We start from the raw sequence: 12,357 nt of genomic DNA on the forward strand, positions 1-12,357 counted from the left end.
TCACTGCATTTTCTTCCTCTTTCCTTCTCTCTCTCTCTCTTTCTCACTCTCTCCATGCTTCTCCTCCTTCTGCTCTCTCTTTCTCCATCTTCATCTCTCTGTTTTACTTATTAGAAGAGCAGAGTAAAGGACGGGGAAGGAGATGGGAGGATTGATTTGGTTGTGGAGGGGAGGGGGGGGGGGGGCAGTGAGAGGGGACAGCTGAGATGAGGGCACTAATGACATTGCATAGGGTCAGACTGATGTATCGCTTTGTTCATGTCAGACTGATATTGATCCTACAGTAGCAACATTGTCAACCCCTTCAGTCCTGATCCTAATATCTTGAAATACTTTGGGATGCACGACTTGGAAAGATCGGCTGTTGGCACAAAATAACAGATATCAGTGACTTCAATCCAAAAATATCTGTATCAGCCCTCCCTGCATTCACATGCTGTCACTTTATGCAGCAGAGAAGTTCATGAACACCATTGTTGTTAAAGCCAAATAGAAATAATTGCGGATGATATTACGCTTCAAGAGAATCTCTTCAGCTTTTGAGGGCCATAACGATCCACCCCTTTCCACAGAAGGAAAAGTCAGAATCCTTTGGTTTGGTTTTTACAGCAATGGTTCAGAAGATGGATATAGTGGATTTGGATTAACCAACTTCTTTATACATGCAATCCTTGTGTGCGTGTGTGTCACATGCCACTGTCTGCCGTAGAGGGAAGGTCACTAGGTGAGAATAAGACTCTTACCGCCTAACCTGTCAGTCATTTTCTACAAGCCAATTTAAGAATAACAAGCTAATCTGGGATTGAGACCACTTCAAGGTGAGATGGCGAGGACCACCTTGCAATGAGATAACAGGCAGACACACGCAACCCCCGTCCAGACACATTAAAAGAGACTTAAGTTCAATTACAACATTCTTGATGAGAATGAAAGAAGAAAAAAAAAGCTGCAGGCAAATAGAGCAATGCTTGATATTTTAAGGAAGCTCGTGTTTTTCCTTTAGGAGCGCAGTGGCAGCAACATCTTGAAAGGCCACCTCAGCAAACGCTGTATGGGAGGATGAAGGAGGGAGAGAAGGGGTGGCGGGGCGGGGAGGGGGGGGAGTGAAAGCCTGAGGTGGTGAGTAGCTCATTAGGGAAAACACAGCTAATCCAATACTCACTGAGGAGGGGAAACAAAACCACTTTGGAGTTCTAAAACATAATTATTGCTAGATAGTGTTAATTCACTGCGGTTGGCCTGTCTCCATTAGATTTCATTTATTCAATTCAGATTTCAAAAACTTGTGCTGAAGTGTCAAAGATGCTTTTCTCTCAAGCCTGATGTTTGTTTGTTTTTTTTGTAAAAAAAAAAAAAAGAAAGCCCTAGGGAACATATTGATATTTTAGCAAGATGTAATCTATTATCCTTGTTACAGAGAAGGGCTAACAAGATATCCTGTTTGTGTGCCAAGCACTTTAGGCAAAATGCAAATGTAGACGCTCAATCTCCCGCCTGGGCTGCACACAGCTGATGAGGGTTGATTTGTGTGTGTGCACGCTGCAGTACGACGGGGGTTTACACGCCATCACAGAGGAAATGCAGCCTTTGTACTCCATCCTGCCCTGAGAGACAATACATCATGAAAGTCATGGCTCATGACTCTTTCCTTTTTTATTTTTTTCCCACGAATGTTCTCGCTCCTCTCTTTGCCTCTCTTAGCCTTTAGATGCTTGAATTATTTATCTTACATAGGCCTAAGGAAAGGAGAGGAATGCAAGGAGGGATGCAAGGACATTTAAAATGCAGAGAGCTCAGCGTGAGACACACAAACACACCCACTACTGTACATGTAAATGTCAGGCATCACTCTCAACCCACACACATACAGGCATGTTTACATAAATAGACACAAACACACACACACACACACACACACACACACACACACACAGATAGAGAGTTTCAATTTGGATGCATGATTCAGTGATCACGGATGCCTGAAAAAATGTCACCGTTTACATGCTCGGAGATAGCTTTGGTTTTCTATATTTGGAGTGTCGGTCTGCTCGTGTAACAGGGGAGAGAGACCTAAGGGAAGAGAGTGTGTGTGACAGAGAGAGAGAGAGAGAGAGAGAGAGAGAGAGAGAGAGAGAGAGAGAGAGAGAGAGAGAGAGAGCAAGAGGAGGTGTGATGCTTTCTCAGGAGGAGAGAGATTAATGTACCGGTAAATTGATTACACGGCGAGCTGTGAGGAGGACAGAAAGTGATGCACTGTTGAGGAGCAGAGTTTGGGGACCGACAAGTCAAAACTGCAGCTTGTTGTGATGTAAACACTACCGTGGTTTCATCACCATGGCACCAGGCGTGACACCTGTGATTAAGGTGTAACGTTTACGGCATCAATAGGATCTTTAGATTAAAAAAAAGTGTCCATCACATTATGTTTTCTGGCTTTTAGGCTGTTTCAATTTAAGGCTGTCATGCTTTAAGTTATAGTGTAATGCTATTATAGCAACATGATTGACAGTAATGCAGCTGCAATGTGACAATCTAAGATTTTTAAGCTATATTTAAACAATTGATCCTTAAGTGTTGAATTCAAAGGCGTTTAGGTGTCGGCACTAAATATGCTGGAAACAAACCTATAGATCCCAGAAACACTAAAAACAAAACCCACTGAAGAACACACAGTTACTCTACTGTCAGTAAGTATTACATTTATAATGATAATAGTAGTAATGCATTTTGTTTTTGTGGAGAAGTGTTGCTGCTTATGTTTGGGGTAGTGTGTTTTTGTTTATAAGGTTTGTCTGTTTTTTGTTGGGGGGTTTTTAAGCTTTAATACAGGACAAATTTCTCTTGTGAGAGACACTAAAAACAACCTTGTCCTTGACTTTGAAATACCATTAGCTAAAATGATAGCATAGATGCATAAATTTACTCCGCCTCATCAGTGCCAATCTGTATTAAGAGAAATGGACGATTCTGCTGTCCCGGTGGCTAACCTGCAACTGAACTAAAGAAAACAAAAGTGCTGCAAAAAGCAATTTTCATACAGACTACCATTATACAAGAGATGCTGCACCTTTAACTCAATTATTTCTCTTATTATGGACTTTCTCAGGGCCTATAAGGGCTATTTTAGTGTGTGTGACTACATCTCAACGTAAAGTCTCAGGGAAGGAGTTTGCAGAGAGCTGCACAACATGAAAGCAAACCTGGAGGAGAAAAAACGTTGGTATATTACGTGCGGCGGGTGATGAAAGTGCAACACAGAGGCCATACTGTGGTGAAACAATGACTGTAGGTACATATAGAGAATAAGGATGAAAAGCTTAGAAGTGCACAGGAGTGGTTTGAGAGTTTTGAACTTCTTGAAGTGCTGACCACTGCAAACTTTTTTACAGCCACCTCTCAAGCCTATGAGGGATGAGTGTTCGATCCTTCAAAAGATAGATTTTGGGTGGAGTATCACTTTAATAGTGAGGAACTGTGATTGAAAGGGAGACGGAGGCAGAGATATTAACAGTGTCCTGGAAAGTGACCACCCAGAGAGTAACAGTCCTGTCCACTTTATTGATGGGACACAGCCCCTGGCTTGGCTAACAGCGATTGCTTCAGCAGCTCGATCCTGTTGAAATAGGACTGTGCAGCCAGAGTATTATTCATCTGTCCTCTGTCTCTTTGGCATAGTCACAGTCAGTTTCATTCCTCTCTAACATCCATACCGATGAGGAATGTGAGAAGAAAAGACCTCAACCTGATGGCGGTCAGTCAATGCTAGGTATGAAAACATTACGATTTGGTAAACTTTGGCAAATTTAACAAAACTTCAATAAACAAATGTTAATTGTCAGCCAGTTTTGGCTAAAAACCATTAACCAATCAACTGAGAGCAAAAACTTGATTCAACATATTGAAAACTGAGTACATAGTAAGTAGTAAGCCTGAAGTGATATTCATGAGAAATTAAATGTTAGTTACTTTCGTCATTCCATCCTGACAAACAAACCACGTCATTACAAATCATTTCACCTTGACAGTCATCTGGCCGACTGGCAGACTTTTAGGCACCAGCGGATCAATCTGATTAGGAAAGCAAAATCAGTCTGTTACTTGTCGTCCTCTTTTGCAAATGCTTCTGGCACTGCGAGTTATTAAATCCTTGAAAAATAATTTGCCCTATCTGGCTCAAATATGAACATTCATTTTATGTGTTTACACTCTCCCCCAGAGAGACAAAGGTAAGGCCATCCATCCATCTTTGATAGAGTGGAGATTATATCGGTATGATAAGCTGTAAAACATTAAAAATTAGCTGTAAAACTAGTTCCTTAAAGGCTCTGATGGATGTATTCGGGAATTCAGTCAAAGCACCATATTATCTGTTTCTTCATCCCAGAATCCCAAAGTATCTGATTAACATTAACATCTTCTTAAGAAGAAGGCGGGAAATTCTGATAGAAGAATAAACTATGGATTTATGGAATACTTCAAGTAGATTCTCAAATATGAAATGGGATCAAAGACGTTTTTCTATTGATTCAGAATTACTACAACATTGTATAATCAAAGTCAGTACTGTAAAATTGTGTGTGTATACTGTATGTATATCATTAAAAAAGTGTATTGTCATCATTACATGGGCTATACAACATGAGTAAAATGTATGAAATGCCATGATGACAATAAAATAAAGTATATAAAAAAAAAAGAAATGGAAAAGAGAGCAGCAGTCATGTCTTATATGAGACACAGTGGGACACACAGTTATAACTGATTTATTTACTTTACGTTAAAGTGTTACTGTAGCTTTGAAGCAGCTATGGCTAGCGCAGCTGTGTGCCACTGAAGTTAGCATTACTTACATATCTAATTAAGGTTTGAAATGAACTTCTGAAATGATTTACAGTCATTTGCTTTGTATGACTGTCAAATATCTAAGGATTTAGATTACATTTTACTAGAGCTTGCACTAAAAATAGAAAAAAAAAGCAGTGTTAACATGGAGATGTAACCAACATCAAAGAACCGGAGGATAAAGTAAAAGCCCGTCTAAAAGCCAAGAAAGCAAACACATTATTGTACATGTAACCATGAAATTCTACACAGACATTCATGGCCCCCAGAGGATGAAGCCTGACTCGTCTCTTCCTCCAGCTGCACCGTGAAGTTGATATTTTTGGTTTTGCTGTGAAATTCGGTACGGTTATCAATATTGCCCGGAGATATGAAGAGCTGTAGTTCCATCAGGACGTTCAAAACCAAATTTAAAAATCTGTTCAACTACTCGGCTCTGTAACCACTGAATCTAAATTTCTTCTCATGAACGCAACTAATCTTGCTTTTAATTTGACAAGCTCACATTATTAATTTCTAGTTGACATTGTGGGTGCATGTGCTGTGCTATTGTGTGTAGCTTTGTATTTTGTATTATGTGTCCTAGGTGTTTTTTTGCTTTTTACTGTTTGTTTTTGTGCTGTTATATGTTTTAATTGTGACCTGCTGAAGGGACTGCGGATGAAAATTAGCTATAAGCTGGTTCAGTACATCAAATGGTAATATTTATGTTTAATACTGTACATGGTCCCAATAAATAGATAAATAAATAAATAAAAATCCTGATGACTTTAGAGAGCCCCTGACTTTTCCTCCAGTGCCACCAGCGGGTCACAATTTTCACTTATTCTGTGAAATATTTCAACATTGGATGGATTGGCACAAAATTTTGCACACATGTTCATGGTTCCCAAACACTTCTCAGATTTTCTCACATACATTGGTTTATGACTTAATATCTGCAAAACTAATGACACTCCATCAACCTCAGCTGCACTCTGGGATTAATGCTACTAATCATATGTTCACATGCTAACACGCTAAACTAAAATGGCGAGCATTGCTAGCACGGCTGCAGACTCTCATTTCTGTAAACTTGATCTTTTTCCATCAAGAACCTGCTGATTTTTTTTTCTTCTATAATAACAGACATATGTTATTACACATAACATTTTTAAATGTTCTATGAACACTCAAAAAATCTGAAGTCCTCTCCATACAGTGCAGATATGAGTGGATATAGCTGCCTGATGTAGAGTGCTTCACAGGCAGACTGCACTATTTAGCTGAGGTCACCACACAAAATGATGATATTACACAACTCTCCTCTGCACTCCACACTCTATTGTGCTCTCTCTCTCTCTCTCTTTCCCCCTCATTTTATTTCATGCCCGGTAACATCGGGAGATTTTTTTCCCAGATGCAGCAAATTTGCCCACATCTTCGTCCTTTTACTCATTAACCTCACAGTGAACTGAAACAACACCTCATTATGAACATTTGGAAGGAACAGTGGAACACCCTCTAATCAGATCAGACAGCAAGAAAATACCAGGGCAAACACACATACCAGGACATATTCAACACACACGCACATGCACACACACACGCATGCATGCATATACACTCGCTACTTTTGAGAGTTTCTGTTGGATTTTGATGACTGTAATGAAATAGCGGTAAATAATTAAATAAATGCTTAAATGGCCATTTAAGGGGATTAGATGTGCAAAGTGAGAAGGGAGCCTTGATGAAGAAAAAGCTTGAGTTGAGTCATTTGAGTGCTAATGTTGTGAGAGAGAAAGAGAGAGAGAGAGACAAAGGATGAGTGAGGAAAAGAAAGAATGAAAGAGGAGAGAAAAAAAGAAAGAAAGAGACAGAAGAGAGAGAAACATCCAAAGAGAGAGAGATGGGATGGGGGTCTCGGGCTTTTTGGCAATTAAAGTGATTAATACTCTCCTGCGAAGGAGGGGTGGAGGAGGGGAGAGCTTGGTTAATGGAGCCAGATTAAGAATAATTGCTGGTCGGGTTGTCTGTCTGTAACGGGGCTCAAAGAGGCTGAGAACACCCTGAAGAGAGAGAAGACAGAGTTAGATGCAGAGGTTGTTCACACAAAGTGATGATACCGGAGAGGATCTGTGGGGTATATTGAAGTGAAGGGAGGGTGAGGGGGGGGAAGGGGGGAGGAGAGGAAATAGAGGGGAGAGAGTGGATAGATGGAGGAGAGGAGAATGGAGAACAACATAGAGTGACAGGACGTTTTCAAGTAGGGAGCAAACAAGGGCTTTTGTAAAAGCTTTCAAATCCTGTTCCTGTCCCCTCCCACCCCCCCACCACCACCACAAATCCATCCTGGCATTTGTCCTTGATGGTCCTTTTACTATAATAAAGACCTGATCCTTGCTTGTTTGTGGTCTTATGGAGAGTTACATGTGGAGATTGATATCTAGTTCACCTCTGTGAATTGATGTCTTAGGTGTATTTAGCCTATAGGTTAGCAAAAAAAAAAAAAAGAAAAGAAGGTAAGTAGGGGGAAAGACAGTGAAGTTTTAGGAACAATTGCTGTAGTTTATGCATTGTAGCAAAGTCTTGACAACACAACATCTCAGAAATCCTGTTTTATTTCACACTTTCATAACTCTGAACAAAATCCAACTGGCTGTATTGATTATTATATTTATATATGCTTCCACACACAGGGATCAAGTGGACGTCCATCTTTGCTAAGTGCAGAACGTTGATTATATGACTATAGTCTTTGTATTTTTTTGCTTGCTGTTGGTGGGGTTTCCTTTGTCTAAAAAATCAACAATAAACATCAAGTTATGTTCAGTCGAATCAACCTCTCGTCCTGGTCTCTGCTCTAATTTTACACCAACCATCATGCAGACAAATATTCACCAAGGTGATAATACATGTGCAATGTGTAACTCCCCCAAAACTGTATGCAACAGAGGAGAGGCTGTCAAAATGAATTCTGGGAAATGCAGGAACTTTATTTACTTCACTAACTGTAACAGAAGTTGACGAAGCAAAGTGGGAACTGTATACTGGGGACACACCAAAAAACAAATCCCAACACTTTCACACAAAATAACTCCTGGATTGTACTGAATGTTATAGAAGGATGATACATAAGGTAGAATTAACCGTCCATTGCTTTGCTCAAAGGTGCCTTTAGTATCTAGTGGAGGTGAAAGTGTTACTGACAGCCAAGGAGTCAAATCGGTAACTTCCTAAACCCCATTGTCTATTCTCTAAATGTTCCTCCAAATAGCAAAATGGTTCAATAGTTGTAGTTGACTGAGTGGATGTAAAAATTGCAAGGAAATTAGTGTCTCAGTATATCTTGCAGTGTTTTTTGTTTTTTTTCCTTCAACCATTGTTAGTCTCTCTATGCATATCCATGTGACATCATCCCCAACAGGAATTTCTGCTCAGACACGGAGGGCAAAGAGAGAGTGGAGTCGTAAAGGAGGAGAAGAAGGAAAGAGATGAGGAATGAGAGCATACCCTTTTGGTCGAACCCTGGCAGAGAGTGAGAGCTTAAGTGAAATGGTTTCCCGTGGGAGAGAGAGAGAGAGAGAGAGAGGGGGAGACGAATGAAGTGGGACTCCTTGCGACTCTGATTTGTCTCACAAAGAGAAAAAAAAAAAGTGTGAGACAGGTATGTGAGAGATGGGGCAACTAAAAAAAGTGAAGGACACACAGAAAGGGGGCTGTTCCTGGTGTTGCAGTATAGGAGGAGGAGGTTGTAGTGAGACAAGATGGCAGAGTTTGTACCAGCGTGGCTTTTGCTTAGCCTGCGCTGACGTACTTGTCGTCCTGAAGGCCTGTATGATTTATTAACGTGAGGAGTGGCAGAGAAGAGGGCAGCCAGGCGAGCTCTGATTAACTAGGGGAACGAGGGAGGACAAACACTCCTCTATTATTCATTACTCCACAGGAGCACAGAGTGGGAGCACGGCTGGAAAAGTCAAATTAGCGAAAGAAAGAAACAGAAGTGGAGAGGACTTTTTTGCAGGTTGCTCCCCCCCTGACCCCCCCACTCCTCTTTTTTTTTTGTTGTATATTTTAGTTTATTTGTTTCCCTGCTCTCAGTGTGTGCCCTTGATGCAGGGCTGGCTGCGTTCAGTGAAGCTCTGCGTTTCTGCAGGGCCATGGATCTGTCTGCTCACTTCAATGTCTGAACGAGAGGAGCATGCATGCAAAAATGCAAGCAGGCACACACGCAAACACGACCACACGCGCTCTGGATCTCCCTCCGAGGCAGTTTGATGGTTGTCACATACGATATAGGCTGCTCACTAATACGAGGGAGTCCACTTCTGGTACTGGACTGTCGGAAAACAGGCGTGGCATGCTGTATCATTGTATTTGTCACCCAACTGTTGTCACAGCCATGTAGAGCCACAAACACACACACACACGTACAACACACTTGTTTGTTGTCCCTAAATAATGAAGCATAGATCACATTATAAGATACTTTCCTGCCGCCAGTCTGACAGAACCAATCTCCTCAAGTAGCATAACTGAGAGGGGCGTTTGTTCAATACTTAAAAGGCAAAACCATACAACATTGATGACCTGTGGGTCCACTGGTTGCCATCTTAAGACAGAGGCATCATATCCTCTTTATGTCAACGCCGTCTCAAAAACAAAAACACGGACACATGAAATCAACCTGTTTTATATGTTTCTCTCTTTCTTTTGGTCACCATCAGAACATATTTCAGATGCTGATAGTTTATCCTGCTTTCTGCCAGTTAAAGCAAGTATAATAGAGCACATTTGACATGGTTGAGTGGTTTAAAGATTATCCCTGCATTCCTCTGACAGGTATCCCATCAAACAGAAAATTGCGTAGTGCGCTCAGAAAGGTATTTCATTCCCTCTATCACGCTCTTTATTTCTCTTCATTCAACTTTCCCATCCTGCTATGTCATTGTCTCAGCCCTCCTATTTCTCCATAGAGCCCAGCTCTTGTTCTGTCTTTACTTCCTGCCAGTAAAACCCATCTTCTCTTAGTGCTCTTAAGTGTTTATTTGTCCGTAACAGTTGAAGGCCGGCCTGTTGTGTCAAGTGGGGTTGTCAGACCCTGATGGACCAAAGAGGCTGGGCTCAGATAATGGCCAGCATGTCTGAAATCAATGTGTATGTGTGTGTGTGTGTGTGTAGGTGGGTGTGGTGGGGGCAGTGAGGCAGAATTGAATGCAGTGTGGAGAATGAGAATGAGATAAAAAAAAAAAAAGAAAAAGTGCGACCATGCTGCAGGCCGGGCGAGTAACCACGCTCCTCTTTTACCTCGAACTCAGCTTGCTGCGGACCACGTCAATAACAGTTCATTTTGCTCCATCGTGGTTATAATGGGGTTTCAATGAGGCATCAAATGAGTTCTGCTTCAACAGAATCACTGTTCAGCACAAAACTCTTCACTGCCGCAGATACAATTCTTTCTCCAGTGCAGCAGCACTGTCAAAGAGAAACAGGGTGAAAAGAAGTGCAGCGAGTGTGAATGGATGTTTGTGGCCGTCGGGGCCCGAGGAGAGAGGCAAAAAATAGAAACCCCAGCCTGCGATGTGAAGCATTTAATCCAACGCCCTACAATAGATACATCTGAGAGAGAGAAAGGGAGAGAACTTTCATAAATGTAGTGTTTATTAAAAGACCGTCCTATTTTAAGTTGGGTACAAGGTGCTTCAAAACAGATAGTGTCATATGTCTATGATAAACTTAACTCCCAGAAACACATGCCTACATCAGGAATGAAAGCTTGGGATAGGGATATATCTGAAGTGGGACAAGACTTAGACTGGGATGCAGTTTGGGATAATGTTATTGGTGCTTCAAAAAACCCAAATAATCAGTATGTACATTTGATATTTTGTCATAGAGCATATATAACACCGAGAATTAGACATCGAATGGGACTGGTACCTGACAGAACCATTTATACATGTTGTATGGGAGTGTCCAGGGGTTTTTGGTTTTTAGGGGAAGCTTATTAGTACCCTGGCTGAACTAACAGGGATACAATTACCAATGGACCCTGCTGTACACCTTCAAAATGATGATTCCTACCTTTCCCTTACAGAAAAAACAAAGTCTGGCCGGCTGGCCTGACTGAGAGCTAAGAAGATTGTAATCACTGGCTTCAGAGCTTTTTGGACATTTCTTACCTGGAACGTCAACGATGCACGACCAAACTCAATTTTAACACGGACAAATTTGATACCTAACTTAAAAGATCTTCTAGCTAAATAAGGACGCTCTGTCTGTGTAGGTATTAGTATCCTGTTGGTTGGTAGAGGGGTGGAGAGAGAGTAGAGGGGTAGTTGGGTTAAACAATCAAATGTATTCAGTAACCTGTTGTATTGTCTGTTATTTGTTGGGTGTTCCAATAAAAAATGAATGACAAAAATAAATGTAGTGTTTATTGTGGCACTGTCTTGTATTGTATTGTATTGTATTGGCTTAGATTGTGCACGGGCTAAGAATGTTTTTTGGCAACAAATATTCAAATACTTATAACAGCAGTCATTTAAATTAGTGATGCTCAAACTTTTTTTTAGCTTGTGACTCTTAGAAACCAGAGCAATGTCTACTCACGACACCACGTACGTCACAGGTTGACTCTATGACTTATGAGCGCTTAAATCATACTTAAAGAGTGAAAGGTTACTTCATTTGAATAGTTTTTAAAGAAGCAAAATGTTCCAAAAGCTCATAATAAAAAAAACAAAGATTACATAAAAGTCAGAAAAAAATGACATATCTTTTTAATAATCTTGTGACCCCTTCAGATTTATCTGATTTAAATGACTGCGGCTCATCTTTTTTTTTATCATTAAATGTGAAAAACATGTTGAAAGAAATGTTATGTCCCTCTACGCAATTGATTATCTGATGAAGTGACTTAATCTCTCTTTAAGATTGTATTTCCTTCCTGTTGAATGAAACTATGGTGATAAAAGTCAAATCATCTCACCTCTTTCGTTGAGTTGTTGACTTGGTGGTTCAACAAATATAATATTTTATGAATAAAAATGAGACTTAAAACAGGCATTTTTGCACTATATGCTCCTTTACCTTCCCGTGCCCCTCTAGTCAAGGCCAAGAGGAGATCTGTTTCAGAGGAACATTATGTAAACCGCCACAGGCCAGTTCAGTCCACTTAAATCACCTTAATAATTCACCAGAATATCTGAAACACCGCATTAACTCACCACAGCATGTGTGTGTGTGTGTGTGTGTGTGTGTGTGTGTGAGCGAATTGTGTGCATTTGTATATGTGTCTCTGTGTTCATATGTTTTCATCATATGTTTTTGTAATCTACATAAAATAAAATAAAAAAACATTAAAAGGGGAACAGCAGTCGGCTTCAAACAATGTTGACACTAATCTTCCTCAGGGATTGTGATGCAGCATACACGCGTTGGTGTTTTCTCAATACCAGAGGGGTAGAGATAGTCTGCAGATCAAAAGGCTTGAGTCAGACTTAATTAAAAAAATATTAATCATGTGTATTTTTT

The sequence above is a fragment of the Thunnus maccoyii genome, chromosome 6 (genome assembly GCF_910596095.1).
Source record: "Thunnus maccoyii chromosome 6, fThuMac1.1, whole genome shotgun sequence".
NCBI lineage: Eukaryota > Metazoa > Chordata > Actinopteri > Scombriformes > Scombridae > Thunnus > Thunnus maccoyii.